We start from the raw sequence: 21,641 nt of genomic DNA on the forward strand, positions 1-21,641 counted from the left end.
AAATGTGAACCAACAATACAGAAACCTCATTGAACTACCTGAATGGTATAAACACCACGTTCTCAGTGACTGTGTGGTACAAGATTGTTTTTGCACGGTTTGGAGTCAATGTTGCTTTTGTACCAGTGGTGATAGAGATAAATGGAAAACTGCCCTTGTCTACATTGGTGCCATGTAATCTGCCCCCGGATATTTTTTCTACTAATGTAAAACAAACAGCGGCAGCAAGCCGTATATGGGAATTCACATTAATTGCATGATAAAGGCATTTTTTGAATATCACTGCTGCAAATCCTTGTCCGTATCAGTGGTGTGATCTGTTGTAGGTGAAGATAGAGGCTACTGGGTCACATGTGGTCTGTGGGATCAGAAGCCAGACTCTAGTCTTGGGTTCCCCACTGACAAAACTGCAAAACCCGGAGTACATCACACATCTCCTTGTATCTCAGTACCCATAACTCGCAGACCAGGCATTTTGTTATTAAACAAGAATTTAGAGGCTGACAAGCCTGGCAGCCAACAACTTACCAGGAGGGTAGAGCTGAGCCCAGGGTTTGGCTTGGCCATAAGAGCCCATGTATGAGACAAGTTTTGAAAATATTTGTAAAGTACATCATGCAACAAACATGAACTTATGGTAAAGTTCCTACCCAAATTAGTGCTTTTCTTTAACACGACCAAGCATTTCACTTTCATACAATATATTATATTTCTGCATTGAGAGGCATTTAATGAAAGTGAATTTTTAAACATGAAGCTAAAAACATTTACCCAGTTAGAAACATTAATTCCCCCATAATAGTTGTCCTGCACAATTTATGTGTGGCCTGGATTCTTCTTATACATGAAGCAAAATTACAGCATAATAAGTGAGTTCAGAATGTGTGCTGCGTAAAACTCTCTTGTATCTGATTTATTATTGTTTCACTGCTATTGGTTCTTTACCCAAACTCATTCTGAAGTTACATATTTCATTATATGAAATAATGACTGTTCAACATATTTAATGAAGTAAATTAGCCTTTTATGTGTTTAAATATTTCAATACTACACATTCACTACTGCTTTAAACCTTCTTGCTTTCTCAAATTTGTTTTAAAATGCACTATTTGCCACTATTTTGTTTTAAAGATATTGTTGGAAGGTAAATCCCCCAAAACCCCCTTGTGTTGGTTGGGCTTGCTCGCTTCTCATGTTTGCTATGTTAAACTCATCCCCGGCATTTACAGCCCACCACTTTGAAATGTCACCAGCTGCTGCTGCAAACAATAGGTAAAAAACATTCTTCTATTACGTTTGTTGTACGTTACATTTTACATATTTAATTTTTAATGTTAATAAATATTCACATATAATTGGTAATGTCACACATACATATATAGTTTACATTGTTACATGCTCTTTCCTACAGTTAATAAGATCTATTGGCTTTGAAATCAAATTTAGCCTTATTATTTGAAATTTGTATGACAGCTCTTCTGCTCAACAAAGAGTTTAACTTATATCTAAATTTCCGTAACTGCATTTTGTATTTTTTATCATTAGATGAATTAAAGAGCTGTTCATGTTGTGCTATTTGTTTATCTAATTCTTCAAGTTCAGCGTTAACATGTGCAATAATTGATATTGTTACCCCTCCGACATATGCCTTAAATGCATTCCAATGATTTACCAGTGAAGTAGATACTTCTGGATTGAAAGAGAATGTTATGCTGACAAAGGTTTTGATTTATTATTGTAATTAAGAACAATATTCATATTCATACGCCGGCGAAAGTGGAATTGTTGAGTGGCATGGTCAGAAATATAGATACTGTGAACTGTAGGATCAGAAAATTATTAAATTAATAAATGGGAAATTAACCCATCGCTTTTTCGGCAGTCTTCCTGCCCGCTGCCTTGGCAGTCCGACCGATGCTGGAGGGAACTCAGCAGATGGGCTGCCACAACCGCTGAGACTACCGCTACCGCATCGATAGCAGGAAAGCCAGAGGCGGGTTATTGAAGGCAGTCCTGACAAGCTTCCTGCCATCCAGATTGTAAGCCTGTCAAGACCAAGCTCCAGAAACTCAAAAATACAGATTCCTGGTAAGGGATCCTAGCCCCCAGTGACAAGAGCTGGCCTCCAGAGCACTGTGACAGCTGCACTGTTTGACCAGTGCTAGTTTATCCAACCTGTTCAACTGGGATAAAATCCTCTTCTCCGGGAATTTTTAATTTTCTACTTCCTGGCCCCTATATAATTTGCATCCGAAATCAGCCGTGTTACAGGCATCTTTAGAATCAATATGGAGAGCATGTTCAGGAAGCAGAGTTGATTTTCCGCCCAAGTGGAGTATTTTAATTCCATTAAGGATATTTAATGCTTTACTGAGATTAGTTAGACAGCATTACTTTGGCCAAACTTCTAATAATAACACTTGAGCACTTCAGAATTTTCTGCTATTACTTCTGTACTTTGTAAGACACAACAAACAATAAATTAATGTTTTTTATTACACCTGTCAACTTCTGTTTCCTTAAGTCAATTGGAATAATGATCTAAAACCTTTCAAAGCCAGATGAAATATGCATCTGTTTCCTGGAGTGGCTAGCTAGGAAGGAGAGAACAAGGCTACATAAGTACTTTGTCACCCTACTGTCCACCAATGAATGTGCCAAGTTGTCACCTGACTGCTCCACTCTAGACCAGCATCAATAGATCCTGGGGCCAACCAGACCTTGCTTGGGTGTTTCAGTCTTATACTGCATTGTACATACATATCGTTGTAGAAATGTATGGCAGCAGCACAATTCACACAGAACAAAGGACTATAGACCAGATGTACCAACATTAGGAATACCGAATCCCCACTTGCGATTATTTCTGGCTTGCATTTATATAATTGGTATTACTAATGTATAAACCTTTTTATTTCCAAATAGCAATTCATAGTAGGTCGGAAAACAACATACCTCATGCATATTAATGAAGTACGTCACAGTTTGCGACCCATTAAGTATTGCAGCCATCACAGGGTTGGTGGCCTGCTGGGTTCAGCAGACCACCAAGTCTGTGATTGCCTTTAAATATAGAGATTGGTTTTCTTTTGAAATGCAGCCCGTTTTCCTTACCATACTGCGAATCAGGCCGTTTGCCAATGCAGATAATCTTGATACATCTGGCCCTATGTCCCTTCAGTTTCTGGCTACTAGTAAATGATGGCCATCTACACCGGTGAACAAATACAACCACCTAGTTTGATTATCTTAATAGTAAAATCAGCCATTTACTCATTGAAGCAGTGGCAGATTACATTATAGGACCTCAATATATATTTGTCTAATTGCCTTTGGGTGTAGCATAGTATATTTTGCCAAAGTCCACTAAAATTCTCCCTCCCTGTGGGCCAAGGTTTATGCTATCTTCTTCCATTTCCAAATTATTTTAAACAATCTTTTTACCTTCTTTATTATTACACAAACCACAGTATGTTGTCTTAATTGCATCTAATGATTTTTTGAATAATTGTTTTTATCATTTAAAAACAATCATATTTTTAAGGTCTGGTGTTTTTACTAAACAAAGAAAACATGTATGTTTGTATTTGAAGTGGTTGTGTGGGTAGTTCTTTGTCGCTAGTTTTATCTTCCTGTCTCCTTGCCAGTGTGCCCAAAATTATCTTCTGTGTGGATTTTTGAGAATTTGTGGAACCTTTTGTATGTCAAACTGAAATACATCAGTTTGCTGTCTTGTAGGCATCTACAAAGGACAGCTAGATCACATACTCATGTTCCAACCAATTGCACACAAAAATCATGCTAAAAAGTAATACATTTGCATGGACACTTTGTAGCTGTTGAATGCCAGCTATTGACCACAGGCAACATAGAGGACCAAAGCAAACCAACAGACGGGTGTTAGCTGACCCAACCCTCTGTGGACCACACAGTTTTTGGAGATCCAGAGGACCTGAGCAGCTGCCCCAGTGTCAACTGTTTCAATGCAGAGAGTACTGTGCACATTTTATCTGGCCCTCTTACTTTTTTGCAAATCCCATTTCCTTGGACAGGGCGAGGGTGTAAAATCTCTAAAAGACAATCCCCGTCTTCAACCAAGGTGGGGCATAATTAAAATACTCCCTGCTCTTCAGAGATATGCGGGTGTCTAAAAAGCACCTCCACTATTGGGCAAGTTGAGGGATGTTAGTCAAATCCAATTTCCACTTGCCTTTGGGCAATAGGAGGGGCATTCTAATAGCTGTCCTGGTGTAAAACATGTACAATCCCTGCCATCTGGCAAGGTGGAATCAGGGACATGAGTTATCCTCCACAGTACTTCGGCATGGCCTGGGATGACTATTACCAAAACTCTCTGGGACATATGTACAAGCCCCTATCACCACCACAACGTCACTTTTTCTGACGTTGTGGTGGCGATAGGGGCTTAGTCTTATTTACAAGGCAGTGTTAGCCACTTAACGTGGCTTAATGCTGCCTTGTCAATAAGGTCCCCTTTCACGCTATGCTTAACGTGAAAGGTGTGGGAAGTGGGTGTTGCGGTGGGCGTTTCACCACAGCACCATTGATTTTGATGCTGCCCCCTATGTACATGGGCAGTGTACATAGGAAGCAGCGCCAAAATTAAGACCAGGGAAAACCTGGTCTTAACTTGGCATAACAATGAGAAATGCATTATTTCTCCTTCTGTTTGCTTTTTCCATGTGTGCTGCCTTGTGCAGCACACATGGAAAAAGCAAACTGCCATGGATTGTTTATGTACAGGAAGGTCCCCCTTCCAGTACATCCCCTTCCAGTACATAAACAATCTGTAAACAAAATGCCATTTACTGACTTTGATGTGTGCCGCATGAAGCAGCACACATAAAAGTGACAAAATGGCATTTTAGGATTTTTTATGTACAGGAAGGGACACCTTCCTACACATAAACAATCCTCCCCTACACGCAGACACCCTTGCACTATGGTGCAAGGGTGCCTGTGTTGGCGCTACACTGCTAAGTGTAGCGCAAGCAAAGGGGAAATGTGAGGCTGCACCATATCCTTGTAAATATGGTGCCAGCCTAGTGTTTCAGAAGTGGCGGAGAGAGGCGTTAAGCCATGACGGCTAACGCCTCACTCCGGGACTACCTCGTACATATGCCCCTCTGTTCTTTGGTACGATGAGTGGGTTTGCTTTTTAAAACAGGATGAAACATAGCCCTCCAAGGCTGCTTCATGGTGCAGGAGTGCCTTATATAATATTTGTTATTTACTTGACAGGTAAGGGGGAATGAGGGTGAAAGTCGTTTTCTTGGGTGATCATACCCCTGTATGACACGCTAGGGAGAGATCTGCATGTAGGCATGCCTGTAGGTTTCTAGATGTTCACATATTACAGGTATCTAGCAGAGGAGAATACATACTTAGACACATACAGTTAGATATTACAGGGTTGCATTCTGAATATTGTGTTCATATTTCAGAACAAATAAGACATAGGGTGATGAAGTTATGAAGGGTGCAAAAATTGGATTTTCCTTGAGCTCATTATAGAGGTGCAACTGGACTTAATTAGCATGTTTTTAAGCTCCACATACACCTCACAAACTATAGCAGGAAACAAACAGGTCAGCACCAACCCATACATATCACCTCCTAAGGCTGGGTGAAGCACATACTGGAAACCTGACTTCTAGGCATATCAATACAATCAACGACAAGTTCAATAGCCATTCTTTCTTCTATTTTACTTTATCTGGGACTTTATATATGTAATTTGCATTAATAAGATGTCCTATGATGTCACATGTATCACATGCTTCTGTAATTATGTGTGGTGAAGCTGCAGTTTAAGCTTGTGCTTGTTAAGAAAAATAACTAATCAAACTAGCTGGTTGTTTAATATTAATAGCCTAGTAAATCAGTGGACCACCCATATTGACTTAAAGAAAAGGTAGCAAGAACACAGGCTGGGTCAAGTAGAAGGAGCATGATATTATTTATTCTTACCCTAATAACTGTCCTAAACCCTGATAAGGCATACCTGCAGAGAACGGTAAGAAGGCATCCTTTTGAATAAAGTTCCCTTCCTTATCCAGGAAATGGCCAGGATTGAATTGCCGGGGTGTTTCCCAGTGCTCGGGATCATACAGAGAGGAGGAAAGATTAGCTATGACGAGAGAACCCTGTAAAAAAAGAAAAAAACACTTGTTTAGTTAGAGTGATTTCCAGATTAGTAATTTGCCAGCACCCCATAGAACTTCAAATATACGGCTTACCATTATTAATCTGAATTCAGCACCAAACAAAAATGGCAAGAAAATAAATCTCCACTACCATCTGAAATATCAGTGTTCCTTGCTTTATTTAATTGATGATATTGTCCCTACTCCGTGCCTAAAGTTCTTGAGCCACATGTAGCCATATACCGTTTCAACAATCTGAGACATAGCACTTACTACATCGTCACTAAAATCTGCAGCACCCACACATTGTCCTACAGACTCAGAGGTAAACACAGAGCTTCCACAATTTTGTGTTTAAGTTGCTCAGCCCCACTTTCTTGTTTCTCACCCAGCACATATATAGCTTTCCTCTTCTGAGCATAAACGTTATGTCCACAAATGACCTTTCAACAGATCTGTACATATGTGTTCACGCTAATCAGTTGCCTGTGGTGTGAATGATTAGCGCAGTTCCTTATTCCTTGCAGTTCAATAAGTGTGCCTGAATACCTTTTTGGACCCATATTTTTGGGATCATTTCATTGCTTTATTGAAGGCAGTCTATTCACATTTTCCCATTTGCAATTGCATTATATGTGAGAACTGTGGCTCAATAATTAGAGCGGCAGACCCTGATGCAGAGATCTAGCCCGGGACCAGGGTTCAATTCCCCGCCTCGGTGGGTCTTGGGCTCAAAAATTCCACCGACCTGATAATTCTCGCCTCGGTGCCTATTCCAATCATGGAGTCCCACTCTGCATCTCTGGGCAATAGCTTGCTTAATCTCCACAACGGCCCCAACAACGTTAAGGATGCCTGGCCTCCACCTTGGGGGTGCCCAGGAGTGGACGCCTCACAGGGAAAGCCAGGATGGGTTCCACAGCGGTATTCGTACAAGCGCCTTGAGACCCTTGCGGGTGAGTAGTGCGCTATACAAGTATCACATTTACGTTTACTCTATTTTCAAGAATGTGTTTTTGCTTCACACAAAATTACGTTGTCCTGATGATGACCCTTAAATGATCAAGGGTTGAAATGCTGTAAAAGAAGCAATTGGTACTAAACTTTAATGAACTGTTTGTTTATCTGAGTTTTTAAGAACCAAATATTTGTACAAATTATGGAATTCGCATTTGCCCTGTTGCCTAATACATCATACAGTCTATTGCTCTGATTGTCTCACTCAGTTTGTGATCACCTGAGCACCTAACATATATGAAGCTGCTAATATATACTCTTACCTGACTCTACAGGTGGTTTCACTTTTTCTTTCCCATTAATTATTTTCTTTATGGATGAATGAAAGCTGATTTAATTCATGTCTAATTGATTGTTCCTCTTGAAAGCTGTATTATAGATGTATTTGCTTTCTCTGTCAACACGTATTGCACAAATCTTTGCATCGAAAGCAAATATTATTCAGACATTTTCTTGACAGAATTATTGTATCAAATGCAAAAATCCTTTAAAAGTTTTGTTTGTTGTTATAAGGGATTGTAAGACGATGAAATAAGATTTAGTTGCTCTGAGTTTTTGTACTACATTAAGAATTAAGAGGGCAGTTTTAAAGGCTTTTACAATCGCTATACTAATTTTGTCAACTTCAGAGCGGTGTGAATACCATAACACTATGAGAACATTAGTAAACATTATAAGTATATATATATGAAAAAAAAAAAAATATATATATATATATATATATATATATTCACTGAAAAAAACATAGGTTTCAGGGCTGTTATAGTTAGCTGGACATTTCACTCATACAAAACCATTGAAATTCCTCCGTTATAGTTAGTTCTGCTAACTATAACTCGCACGCCTGCAATCCACTGCTGATGATGTCACATATTACATCATTCATGATATGGTCAGTGACATCACTGATGACATCACTGATGACATCTCAAATGACATCACTGATGACATCACTGATGACATCATCCAGTGAATGTGGTTTGGTTCGTTATTTAAATATGTATTATATATAGAGCAATCTGCATTGAAGAATAAGTGGATATATAAATATAAATATCTGGATAGAGGATTTAGTAGCAGTGTGATTGACTGTTTACTTGACTAATTTATAGTGTTTCACTAAATATATTCGATAGTGACTAAACTGTGTGAATATCTGTATCACTTTGTCAGTTGTTGTGTAAACTGCTGCACCAGTTGGTTACTAGCTATGTGAAAGTCTATATTAGTTATTGATTAGCTAACTGAGTATATGTATGGGAGAGTGAATGTGTGTGTGGTTCGGTGGGGGGTGTGACTGCCCAAAGGTGTATGAATAGTTGATTCAGTAGGTATATGAGGTTAAGACTACATGTTATAACAGTTGTTTGGGTAAGTGAATATATTTATGGGTGTGGTGATGAGCAAATATATCTCTCAATGGTACATGTCCAACAAACTAGAAAAATAAAAGGCAGTGTATGTGACAGTTGTTTTTAATACAATGTTCAGAGAACATGTAAACCTCTGTCAACATTGACATTATGTGAGCCGGTGGGTAGCCATACACCCGCTATGTCGATACTTGGAAATCATGGTCAGCAACATACCTAGGCATTATTATTGTAAATCACTTAAACACCAAGGGGCATCTGCATGAGGGGGTTGTCCCGCTCTTGCAGCGCAACGCAATCCCAAAATGCGATTTATGAAGCCACGCAAGGCCACCTTGAGTGGTCCTGAGGGGCTTCTTAAATCTAGAGTAACGCAACGCAGTGCAAATAGCTGCTTTGCCTTACTCTGCCCTGGAAATGCATTCCAGGAATATTACATGGGTGTTCCCAATCAACTACCATGTTTTTTTACGCATTCCCAGATTTACCAAAGGTGGTATACCTGGGAATGTGCCAAAAAGATACGCCTTTCTCGGGGGAGGAGTTACGAGAAGAAATATCTTTATTTCTCCTCCTTACTCCCTCTTTCCAGCATACATAGAAACAGGAATATACCTCTCAGGATTGTGAATGTGCAGGAAGGTGCCCCTTCCTGCATTTAACACAAGCACCTTTGCACAATGGTGCCTGTGTTGGTGCTCGGCATCCAAAACGGTGCCAGTGCAGGGACAAAAGCAGGAATGCGCTGTATTCTTTTTAAATACGGACCATTCCTGCCCTTTCCCTTTTCCTGTCATGCAGCGCAGCAGGGTGACTGGCTAGGCTGCGTGACTTTCAAATAAATATGCCCCCCCACCTCCGTTTCTGGTGCTGCTTCCTTATAAGTAGGGCCACAGAAATTATGCGGCAGGTGAGCATCAAATTATGCAGCAGGGTTGGGTAAATTATGCAGCCAGATAAGGCAAATTATAAGGCAGAACGCAGCACATTTTTTAATGGTATTACTTCATTATTTTGTCATTTCTACACATGGTAAAACTGTCTGTGGAAATATTTCACCTCATTGGTACCAGTTGATCAAACAAATACAGAAATAAGCAGCTGAAAGGTGACCAGTTAACCTTTGTGAAGCAACTTTCATTGTGATCGAACACATGTTGGAACGTTTGTAGTAACTTTTGATCCATTTGAGCTAGAGCCAATTTGTTAATTAAAACCTGCAGATTATGCTGCACATGATCGATCATGTTGCAAATGTGGTAAATCCATAACAATGCTAACAGTATGGTCTAAAAAATTAAATCAGCTACTTGGAGGCCAACACATGGAATTAAATGGCACAGGGGTTTGGTCGTTCTAAAAGTGGACATATACATTATTATTAGCTCTTCCCTAATGGTGTAATTTGGCTATCCCTGTATTTTTAGAGGACATGTCTTTCATTATATTAGTAGCAATATCTGAAAAAATTGTGAAACATGTCCAATTTGTGTTCTAATAATCATATTTGCTTTGTGTGTGTGTGTATATATTGATCATCGGTTTTGTCCTTGACTATTTACTAACAACTTTATGAATGGATGATTTGGATCTTGACTAGTTATCCTCTACTTGGATCAATAATGTGGGTCCTCCCTGGCTATCCACTGTGGAACATTTGCTTAGACGTACGGTCTTATCTACAAAAATATCACTTGCCACTTTTCATTTTAAATTGTGCTTTCATATTCCCGGCTTACCTGCCGACCATGGCATACCTACATTATAGTGTACATAATTACCATTGACTTAACAATTATACTTATTCTTGCTTCATCTGACAATCATTAGGACAAGGACTTTCACAGGAATATTTAGTGCGTTTCATAACATCTGTTATTTATTAGTGATTACTTTTGGTCTTTAATGGAAGGAACCTTCTCCAAAAATATATTTGAGGATGCTTTGAAAGCTGGCTGTTACATCTTTAGCCTTGAGTGTGCATGAGTGGGGATAACTCTCTGAACGTTTGTTCTTTGCGCTTTATCGCGGGGTTTATTTTTTTGATAGTGTCAGAGACTGTAAAAGAGTGAGATTCAACATGACATTCAATAAGTACTTATTTCGGGAGCTTAATACATGAAGATATATCTTTCTGTAAATTAGAAAAAATACTGTTATTAACTGTGTGCCTGAGCAGGATTTGGAAGTTGGGTCTGCTGAGCTGTGTGTGAATCTATGTTGCACACCCTGCCAATGTCTGTTGCAAGATCATGTGTTGTGTGATCTTCAGGAAACACCTGGCAGATGTGGCCATTTACTGCTGGATACTGCACACCCTACCAATGCCTGATACAAGATCCTGTGTTGTGGGGTCTGCAAGAAACACCTGGCAGAAGTGGCCATGTATTGCTGGATATTGCACACCCTACCAATGCCTGATACAAGATCCTGTGTTGTGGGGTCTGCAAGAAACACCTGGCAGAAGTGGCCATGTATTGCTGGATATTGCACACCCTACCAATGCCTGATACAAGATCCTGTGTTGTGGGGTCTGCAAGAAACACCTGGCAGAAGTGGCCATGTATTGCTGGATATTGCACACCCTACCAATGCCTGATACAAGATCCTGTGTTGTGGGGTCTGCAAGAAACACTTGGCAGAAGTGGCCATGTATTGCTGGATATTGCACACCCTACCAGTGCCTGATACAAGAATATGTGTTGTGAGGTCTTCAAGAAGCACCTGGCAGATGTGGCTAGGTATTGCAAGGATACTGCACACCCTACCAGTGCCTGATACATATGATGCTTCATGGGATCTACTTGAAAGACCCAACAGATGTGGTGATGTATTGCTGGACACCGCACACCTTAGCAGAGCCTGATACACAGTGATGCTTCGAGGGATCTACTATACCCATCTGGGTCCTTATTATGAAAGTTTCCAGAGGGCGCAACAGGCATCTGCGTGCGCCTTGCATGCCAACGGGGCACTTTGGTATTACAGAAGGGGCTGAGTCGCTTGTGCAACCCCTTCTGTAATACCGATAGCACTGGCGCACATAAGGTGCCGGCGCTATCTTCATGGGGTATTCCCTCATTTGCAAGGGGGCATGCCCCATGCAAATGAGGAAATCCCTTTGCTGCTGCACCTCCGGTGTATTACAGATGCGGGCACAGAGGCAAAGAAGCTGTCAGGAGGTGCACTGACAGTGCGCCCCCTGAGAGCAGCCCTCTGGAGGACGGAAAGGGGGTCCCACGGACCCCCCAGACAGCCAATTGAATACGGGTGCAGTCACTGACTGCACCCGCCGCCAAGGGGATCTCTAGTCCCCTTTAAAAGTGCTGGCAGGTTTGCCACGTGCACTGTTGCACACGGAGCGGCATTAAAGCAGCTGCTCCATTTTTCACATGAATGCGCTGCCCCCAGGGCAGCGCAACTACGCTGCTTACCGGGGGGCAGTACATTCACCCTAATTCAGCGCATTTTCCTTGATTGCGCGGGCGCACATTTTAAATGGTGCACCCTGCGGAATCAAGAAAAATGTGCTGTATGTGTAATACAGCCCCAAGAGATTGGAGCACCCTCCCTCACTACCGCAATTAAGACCGACGTCAGGACAGGCTTCCAGACTTCAATGCTATCCAAAAACAAGTCTGAAGGTATATCATTGAGATCTGGGGTCTTGCTACAAGATAACGCCTGGATACCAGGAGACACTTCCTCCGGGGTAAAAACTACTTTACCTCTGCCCAGCGCTAAACCACCATGATCCTCTACATCATCCATAATGTCCAAAATGATATACACCTTACAAACCCATTGCTGCTGCGAGATGTGATGACACAGAGTGGGCCCTGACAGTTCTGGAGAACAAGCCTTATTTATCACCCTCCAGAAGAGGGCACATTCTCTGGTTTCACTAGCTTGGGCTAAATCTTCCCATGCAGACTTATGCAATGTAAGCTTGTGAATAATTAAGGCCTTCTCACATTCCTTCTGACAGTTTGTAACAAGCTCCTTGTCTTTCGGAACCTTCTTTAGGGCAACCTTCAGAAGGCGAAGGATTTAGAGAAATCTTGATCAAACCATTTTGGCTCATCTGAACTCGGTTTTGTCACAGGGACTGATAGTAGTACCGACATCTTCTGGGCAATACATGCAAATGCAGACTTGATCACCCCCCTTGAGGAATTCAGGACCAGACACATGTATATATCCTGACACCACTCTGTAAATAGCAACAGATTGAATTCCTTTGGGTCTACTTGCGACCATCTCAGAAGACTTCCCTGGTCGTAGAGGGTGGGCCCACCTTGCGCCTCCATCAATGGTCAAATCCTGCCCTTTACTTGTCCCATGGCTAGGAGCAAAGTATTATGGTAAAGTATTAAGGGCTGTGGATGATGTTAAAATTGGAAACAAACGAGAAAAAAAAGGGGCAGAGACAAAAATGAGGTCTATTATAGTCACACAACTCCTCCCTTTGAATGTGGGCAAAATGTGAGGTTTTGCTGAATTCACTAACTTCTCTATGGCAAAAACTAGGTTGTAAGAGTAGGTTTAACGCCATGCCCTCTGATGTATGAGCCATGTGAAGCCCATCTGCTATCATATGTTTAGGCTTAATGTTATCTAAGTCTATGGGGCGGGTACACAAATGGCATTTGATGTCACCTACTAATATAAGCTTATCTCGACCAACATTGTGCCCCACCAGAGAGTTAATAGCGGAGCCTAAGCTGGGAAGGTTAGGGGCCCTCTGCGACCCTGATTCAGTGTAATAAAAAATGATCAGTACTATGGGTGTGGAGCCAGGAACAAGAAGTTTCAGGGCCTGAAACAGATGTGAGTCCCATTTAAGGTATTTAATGTAACTATATAGCTTCAATGCCACAAAAATGACTAGCCCCCCTTTAGCCCTCCCCACCACTGACACCACTGCATGGAAAAAATAAATGTAGTACCCTTTTAGGAGAAAAAGATTAGTTACTTCCCAGGTTTTCTGCAGACAGATGGCATGGTATGCCCTAACAAACTGCACCCAGTTACTGTATTTAAACTTAGCGGATAAACCCGCAATGTTCCAGGAAAGCAGTCTCAGCTCATCCCAGCTGCCAGATGGAATATTTGTGGGGGAATTTATAGGCAGGACCATCATTGGGAGTGTCTCAGGGGCAGGGAGTCAATCAAACAATTCAAGATTACTAAGGGGCGCAAATCTGGGGCAGGGATAGGGATGACAGCAGGGCTGGTATAGGGCGACAAGAGGCCAACCCGTCCAGTACCGGGATCCTTGAGGGCTAACACACAATCTCAGGTTTGTAGAAGAAGCCCACTGGAAGCGTCAGGATGTTGGTGGATCTAGATGATTTATATGATCCTAGAGTGGTCAACACATGCGCCGCAATGGTGGGTTGATTAAAATTACCCAGCACGCAGTCTCCTTCCCATCTCTAAGCATCAGGGCCCAACCAGCAAACCCTCCTGACCATAATTTTGAGCCATAAATCTCCTTGCCTATCGTAGAATGGGACTTAACTCCACAAAGGTGTCTGTTGTGGATTTATTGCATAGAGTAACATTCCCTAATACAACCACATACGGGGTTGCTTTTGGGTGGCAGGGTAATCACCGACCCTGACTAGGGTTATGGAGGATGGGTAACTACAGGGGGACATGGTCCAGGCAGGGGAATTGAGGGACTCGGAGAAACATATTAGGGAGCAGGAAAAATCCTGGTTGGCTGTGAGGGTACTCAGTTGAAATCATTACAGGAATCTGTAGCCGAGCTGGGCAGGTGTTAATACACCCCACCCAGGTGAAAAGCTCTGATCCTTATGTGGGGTGACTGGGTTTTTCAGCTGTTCTGTGATCTTCGCTAACCTTAATATGAGTGGATCTAGTTTGGTGCCAGTAAGCTCCCTGAGGGGGACTCCCAGAAACTATTCAGAAAGATTGATTGACAAGGGACACTGAGGCACTGGCTCAGTCTGTACGCCCACATCAACTATGATGCTTTCCTGCTTTGGAATAACAACAACCACATGTCTCCTGCGATTGCACCTGGGGCTTACATTAGTGCTTATGATAGAGCTTGGCTTTGTAGTATCCCCCAGAGTATCACCCTCCATAATGCCATCCCTGGCCAGCTAGGGAAAGGCCTCCTGGCGTCCCCTCGCGGACACGCCACTGAAAGAACACAAGGATCAGAGGATGTAGTGAGAGCCTCAGGGGAGATAAGGACATGAGGCACAACTTGGGAAGAGCCATCTCTTGTTAAAGATAATGTACTCTTGGCCAACTCAATCTCCTTTGATACCGCACATGCTGCCCAAGACAAGAACTCCACAAGGGTAGTAACTCAGGGGGCACCCTGGGGAGACCTTGAAATAGGGACAACCACTTTATTTTCCCAATTTTTCCGGTGCCAGTGCTGTAGTACAGGAGTTATCACAACACACTACAGCGCTCCCATGAAGTGTAGCATGAGCCTGTCTCCCTTGGCCAGATAAGTCCAGATGACTGGTCACAAATATTAGGGCCTAGCAAGAGATGTCCAGCGTCCAAGCCTGTGGCACACAATCAGCAAATCACAGATCCTCCTGGCTTTGCTGGACTCTGCAAACCATGCAAGACACCAACAAGGGTCGAGAGTCAATGGTGGGGCATAGTCAAACATAACTGGCAGCCTGGACAGGGTTCCGGTAATGTCTACAAATGTATACAATGGTGCGTGTGGTAAAATGTTCAGCAGCTTCGTTACTGGATATTTTTACCACTGCGCAACACTATTGGCAGGTTATTAGGGGCAGCCTTTGTCAGATATAAGAGGACTTTTAGGATTTATCTTGACAAGGCTCCAAAGACAGACTGAGTGTGGTTACCGAATTGTTGATATACACATTATCGAGGCTTTATACCTCTTCAGATTTCCCAGGCCTGGATTTTTTTGCAAGCCTTTGGTATTACTGCAGGTTGTGACTTTTTATTGAACAGTTGTCATTTCAGAACAGGAATCAGGTGACTCAAGACATTATCATCGGCTTGTAGGGTGTTAATCTTTCAACCTGAAGTGCAACTCGGAATAAGTGTGCATGTTCCAAAATCAGAATTTTGCACTAATTGCCAACAAGGTTCTTCCAAGCCAGAAACCTCTTGAAAAATAACATGAGGTAGAAAATTTGCACATTGGCATATTCCACATGACACAGTCATTTGACCTCAAACAGAATTAGCACCAAGGTTATTCTCAGGGCCTTAGACAAGATCCCTCCAACCCTCTCCTGCCTTTTGGCTCAGTGAACAAAACTTGCCCAGCATCCCACCAATGCAACTAGTCAACAACTCTGTTTTCTCCATCCTGAAGAGCATGAAATTCAAAAATAATATATTTCACATCTCTGCCTAATCACTACCTCCAGCGTGGACCTCATGTTCATCTCTGAAATGCACACACTCCAATAAACTGTACTCCCTTGATATAAATCAACACAGCGAACCACATATTCAAGGTGACCTAAAGTGTTAGGCCGTTGTCTACAAAACTAATATCACTTCCATTTGTTTCTCTAAGTTATTGACCAAGGAAAGCAAGTCATTAGGAGTAAAATGCACTCTGTTGCTTATAGCAGTGTTCTTGTGCCTGTTGATTAGTGGACCTCCATTTTTCATTCCAGCCTTTGCAGAGGGCAATTAAAACTACAAAACAATTTTACTCAATGATCTCAAGGGGTATAGTTAAAACAAAAACTAGGGAATTTTTCAACCCAGTCTTGGTACAGGGGTCAACATGTTTCTGCCTTTTTAAAAACCCTATAAAAAGGTGTAAGTCATACATCAGGACACAAGCATGTAATCACTCTGCTCCTAACCATTTGACCTGTTATAGATGAAACAGGATAGACACACTAAAGTTCCTTCAAATGTAGAGTTGATCATAGAATTACACAAGGTGCATTCTTTATGTGGTAGTGATGGAGCAGGGTTTTTACTTTAAAACCGAATACCTGTTTCACTTTTGCATGTTATAACTAAAAGTACTACTGATTAATTATTAAGTATTAAAAGTTTGTCAAATGTTGTCTAATCAACCATATTAACAAGAGAATTACACGTGGGAATGCTATTGCATGGCTACAATAATAAGTGAACTAAGTTGGTGAGCAAATTGACAGAAATCGATGTTGCTTATGTGATGTTATTGTGTTTGCGCTTATAATTAATATGCATTAATGGCTTTTGATGTCGCAAATGGCTAGATAAATACACACACATAAGGGTATTAGCAGGGGAATAACACTGTATAATCATTTCCGTGCAGTAATTCTGTTTTCTGTTTATTTTTGCTTAAGTTGTCCAATGTGGCCTACCCGAAAATGGCTGCCATCTACAGCCTGCACTCGAGTAGATGGAAATTTACAAAAAGGCTTCGCTCTGCCTGTGACCTTGCACCTCCGATGAACTGAAAAGCCATAAGCATGATGACAAGTCCGGGACATCTGCCAAGAGCTCCTGGAAGACGGAAAAATTGATACAAACTTGTTATGAACCCACTATTGAAACAAATTCACCTAGTAGAGACATCCGTAAAAGTATCGAATTAGTCATGAACGTACAATTCTGCTATTCATTATTTGGGACAAATCTATGCGTGAGAAAATCTCACAGAATATCGAAAAAGTACCAAGATGACATTATTTCCGCCATTCATCCGTTCTGAATAAAGAAATGTAACTTTATAGAATGTGGATTTTAGACTAGAGAGGTCTAACGCCACTTCTTCCCGAGCTGATGATGCGAGGTCCCTATGCTGACGGAGAGGACGATGACTCTACATGACTGCAGAAAACTCTAATTCTTCTACAGAGGACCGGTTCTGACTTAGGATTTGACATATAGACAGAATAGGTAAATATGAGAGAAATGAATTTTGCATTTAATTGGCTTTTCCTACAATTTTAGATAAATGAACAATCTGTTTGAATTCCTGTCTCGGGTGGTTATTTTTTGTCATGTTTATTGAATACTATTTGTGTAATCTATGAAATGTTCTCGTTAGATCTACAGCAACTAGCTGGTCGCATTGACCTCAAAGTACAGGCAGATTAGATAGAGTTCATGTGAAAGGTGTTTCCCCTTTACAGGGCGCGGATAGAGTGATTTAGGGTGAATGTTGGTGTAATTGGCCCCATCAGCGTGTGATGTGTGTATGCGTGTGTGACTGTGAAATCATACCGTCCGTGGAAGTAGAGGAGATTCGGAGGCTCTGATCTGCACCAGTAGTACTTTAGCACCTGAAAGATCTGAACCTGGGGCAGCTGGTTACTAAACAGAATCATGCTGCTGGGCACAAGCTGGAGTGACCATGATGTTATCATCTTCTTCCAAGCCTGCTCTTCAATACCAAAACCCCATCAAATCCAAAGGTTCTTGAAGTGCATCTTCCAATTTCTGATGTTTCCTCAATGGGTCCATTGAACTCAGACCTTCCAGGCTAGGATACAACAAAAGCATGTAAGTACAGCCTCCAGGGTCCTTTTTATGCTGTGAACACCAGATTCAGAACACCTCCACTAGACTCTTCCAGAACTTTTGAACATAGGATTAAATCATGACTGTACTTCAAGAACTCTTATATCTCCCTCTAGCAAAATTCCCACCTCATCCTCCCCCCAAGTGTGTAATGTGCGGTTGTTTAGAGGCCAAGGATGTTCATATCTTCTTTGAATGCCCCAGGTTGAGGGATTACTGGGGAGGAATTGAACTTGCTCTAAAAGGTATCAACTCGAATAAAATGCTAGTTCTTTTCGAAGGGGACGATAAAATTAACAAGCTACTCAGGCGTCCAAACAGAGGGTTGCTCTTCGATTTGATCTTAATTGCTAGAAGACACATTTCTATGAAATGGAGGGACCGTCTACCCTCGAAAGTGGAAGACTCGGTTAAGGCAGCATTTAAGATCTGGCGACTCGATCAGGATGTGGAAAAGGGCCTTAACCCAGATATAGAATCTGACTTTTCAACCTGGAGCAATTCTTTGGTTATTGGGTATTGACTACTCACTCCGATTATTGCATCAAGGCACCAATAAAGGTGACGGTCAAGTATGGTATCAGGACCGGTGCGAATGCAGTGGCCGCAGCCTGATAGTTTGGTGGTGCAGCGTATTGAGTATTGCAGACGCCTTCTGGTAATATGAGGAAACAATTTTTTTATTTATTTATTAAAAAAGAGAAGTTATGAAGGGTATAATCCAGAATGCATTAATTCCAAATGCCATCTAAATGGAGATATGTCTTAATTTATCAGAACTCTATTACATTTACAATAATTAGTGAGATACACACACAAATGCAGCACCAACACTACAGTGACAACCCTAGAGCACTAAATGATCTTCATGTATAGCACTCAACACACATAGCTCACAGCAACCATGCACTCTAACAACATGCCTGGCTTGCAACAACTCAGATAATGACTTCACAGTGCCTCAGGACCACTCTAGGGATTGCAACACATTATAAAATATCTAATACAATACAAGGGAATATAATGTATTGTCTACTCTCTTACTATTATGTCATCAAATCCTACTCCTCAGTATATGACCAAAAGTGTTCCTACTGCCTTAGTGTTTCAATTTGGTGAAGTTTGGTTCTATCTTAGGTTTCAGCCATGTCTCCAATGCATATACTGCCAATGCTTTCCCTGTTAACATCACATTTCATTAGATTGTATTACTTTACAGGGGATTCACGGCTTATTCTCAAGCTGAAACCAGCCAATGTGGTTCATAGGGTGGAATGCTCTCCTTGATTAGAGGCGGTGGCCAGTTGCATGATTTTAAAGTGAAGCTAAGTAAAAGGCTGATCTGGTTGGTTGGGGATTGGGGATGGGGTAGCAGGAAAAATGTGGGTACTTGGGGTTGCTGGAACCTGTATCCCTGGTGGTGCAAAGAACTGTGGTTATGGAGGGATGAGAACTTATTATAAACCCCAAGTGGCAGATTTACTAACATTTCAGGCAACTTGCTTGCTGCACTTTGGTGTGTGAAAGGCAGACAGCAGAGGTGTGCCATATTTACAAAAATATGGTGCATTCCTGCTGTCTTCTGGCTCTGGGGCACTGTCATCTGCCTAGCACCAATGGAAGGTGCAAAGGGGCCTGCATTACAGAGAGGATTGCCAGAAAGGCACACTTGCATGCGCAACAACAATCCTTAATTGTGTTTTCCTATTTCTATGTTTGCTGCAGAATGGAAAAACGAAAATAACAAGGAGAAATAAAAATATTCCTCCTTCTTATGCCTCACTAGGGGAGCCATAGTATTTTGACGCAAGTCTTTGTAAATCTGGGAATGCGCCAAAATCCATGGGTGGATGCATGGGAAAGCTTCTGCTCCACCCCTGAAAATCCTTCCCGGCACAGGTAATGCAAGATAATGCAAGGTAGCACTATGAGATACTTTGCATTACTTTGTATTTACTAAACCATGCAAAGCTACACAAAGGGGCTTTGCGTGGCTTAGTATATCCAAGATAAGGCCTTGCATTGCCTGTGATGATTTGTGTCATGCAAGTCCTTAGTAAATCTGGACTTCGAATGCAAAGTTAGTACAAGCAGGTTTTTATATCTCAAAGTGATTGCGCTGATATTCTCATCTCCTTCTTCAACATAGGGACCAGGTTGTTATAGTGCTGTTGTTATCAGCATTGGATCACACCAATGGGTAATACAAGGATGTGCTGGAGTACTTGCTGATTAAGCTTCAAGGATTAAAACATGCATTGGCTCTGATACTTATGCATCATAAGAAGTGATATGATGTGACTTCGGGATTGGTACACTTCACTGGCTAGAAATAAAGAAATGAGTAGTTTTGAAGTTCATTATGGCCTGTTCAGGAAAGTGTAAGCTTTCATAGGTATTGGGTGTCATTCCCAGTGGCAGCTCCTCTGCTAAGATGGAGGAGCATCAGCTCCTCTGCTAAGATGGAGGAGCATCGGCCCACTGCTTTTAAGCAGTGTAACTAAAGGAAAAATAAAATGATAATAACTCAATGTTATTATAATTTTATTTGTTCCTGCTGCTATGTGGCGGGGGGATGGGGCAGCTCTGTTCTCAGTGCAGTACAGGGGAGGAGTGGTTTGCCCACCCTAAGTGTGCATGAATGTTTGGCCGGCCCTCTAGGGCCGGCCACACAGTCATGCGCGCTTTGCATGTTTTCACCCAGGCTGCATTGCAACCTAGGGTGGAGAACATTCCCAGGCTCCCAGTCCCCGTCTGATTGCTGATTCAAGGCACTCAGACCAATTGCAATGCTGCATTGCAGCATTATGATTGGTCAGGGGAGCCTGGGTGATTCCTGTGTGATGCCTGCTTCCTGTTTTGGCCTGTGTCCGACGCAGAGGAGAGACTGAGAGACGCAGCAATAAGGTGCGTTTATTAAAACATTTTTTACATCCCCCCACCCCCGCCTCACCACCCCCGACCCGTGTCAGCTGCCACTGGTCAATCCATCAAGTTAATTTTGTAAAGATTTTGTAAATCTCTGTGGTGCAAAAATCCAGGCCTTGTTCTGGTCCCCAAGTTTAACAGAGAATCAGAGGATGGTTGTGTTTTCCCATATGAGGACCCACATGCTTGGGATTGTCTACCCCTTGCCATAAGCTTAAAGGGGAGGGTGTTCATCGCTTTTACAAATTGCTGAAAAACAGGATTTTCAAAGTTGATGTCTAACTTTCAGGCCACCCTCTCTTTGGTCACTATGCACGCGTTCACGTGTAGTGAAACAAATAAATATATTATTAAATACATACATAAATACACATATACATTAGTACACAAATACATAAACAGATAAATAAATATATATATATCGATCACTAACTAAATAAATAATAGAAGGTTATCAGAAATATTGGAAACTGCTTTAATCACGTGTAGAAACACATGCAAAAAAGATCTTTTCATCCATATCCCTAAGGAATCAGTTGATGAATTAGAAATAGAAATACAGGCCAATTTATTTCACTCAGGCTATCTCAGTGCATGGGTGTGTCTACAACAAACTACCTGTTGCATCATTGTTCCTTTT

The 21,641-nt window shown here is 41.7% G+C and overlaps 1 long non-coding RNA gene across 1 annotated transcript in view; it reads left to right on the forward strand.

The window, feature by feature from the left end:
- The window catches only part of LOC146786132 (uncharacterized), a 156,488-nt gene extending 138,965 nt beyond the window's left edge, over positions 1–17,523 (forward strand). Inside the window, exon 3 of the long non-coding RNA XR_014970856.1 lies at positions 16,894–17,523. This is a non-coding gene — a long non-coding RNA (uncharacterized LOC146786132). The remainder of the gene's footprint in view (positions 1–16,893) is intronic.
- Positions 17,524–21,641: the final 4,118 nt, after the last annotated feature.

This window comes from Triturus cristatus, chromosome 11 (genome assembly GCF_964204655.1).
Source record: "Triturus cristatus chromosome 11, aTriCri1.1, whole genome shotgun sequence".
Classification (NCBI taxonomy): Eukaryota; Metazoa; Chordata; class Amphibia; order Caudata; family Salamandridae; genus Triturus; species Triturus cristatus.